Below are 965 nucleotides of genomic sequence, written 5' to 3'. Positions count from 1 at the left end.
ATCTGAATTCTGCTGAAAGTGTTCGAGTACTTTTCCATGCTCTCTGCTAATCACCTAGTCTTCAAGATACTCTCTTTGCTACCGCAAAGATTTCATATAAACACTAGTTGATTTAAATAATCTATGCACTTCTTTGAAGCCCTATTAAACACTGTAAACCTGCTTCCAGTTATAATTTTTTGCAAAAAAAAAATTCTTTTTAACTTGAATAGGAATACACTCAGGCCCATAAAATAAAGAACGATTTCCTTTGAACATTATATTTGCTGTGGATTGATATAAACCCAAAAAGCTAAATACAGACGTAGTAGAACAGAAGAGCTGCCTCAGAGCAGCAGCAGAGCAGTACTGAGAGAATTAGGGTACAAGTTCCACAGACAGCATGAATGATCATATATTTTCCTCTCCACACAGTGTGCTAGGAGATTTACCTCATGTTTTTAGTATGGCAAATTTATTTTCCTCTATAGAATTGCTCTTTTTCAATTATTCACTTGTAAAGTATTAATTTTGCATGTAGGACTTATAGAAAAACAACTGAGTAGGCATATTTGCTTAATAGTTTTATTCTTTTTTGCAGGTTCTATAATCACATGTCATCAACCAGTACAAACAAAACTTGTTCTTATTAAAAAAAAATTAAAAAAAAAGAGGACTTATTGAGCTTGATGTATGGTAAATCTATTTGGCTTATTCTTAATTTTTATTGTTAAATATTGTATTGCATTTGTTTAAGCAGATTTTTTGTATACTGTGATTTCTAGCATTTCACACGCAGCAGCTTATTGTTGTGTCCTTTAAATATGGGAAATAAAAATGTTTTCAATTTGAGAGAGAGAGAGAGAAAGAGAGAGAGAGAGAGAAAGAGAGAGAGAGAGAGAGAGAGAGAGAGAGAAAGAGAGAGAGAGAAAGAGAAAGAGAGAAAGAGAGAGAGAAAGAGAGAAAGAGAGAGAGAAAGAGAGAGA

The sequence above is a fragment of the Nothoprocta perdicaria genome, unplaced genomic scaffold (assembly GCF_003342845.1).
Source record: "Nothoprocta perdicaria isolate Ctin4 unplaced genomic scaffold, notPer1 scaffold_61, whole genome shotgun sequence".
In the NCBI taxonomy this organism is placed as follows: Eukaryota; Metazoa; Chordata; class Aves; order Tinamiformes; family Tinamidae; genus Nothoprocta; species Nothoprocta perdicaria.
Note: the sequence above shows the minus strand (reverse complement) of the source record.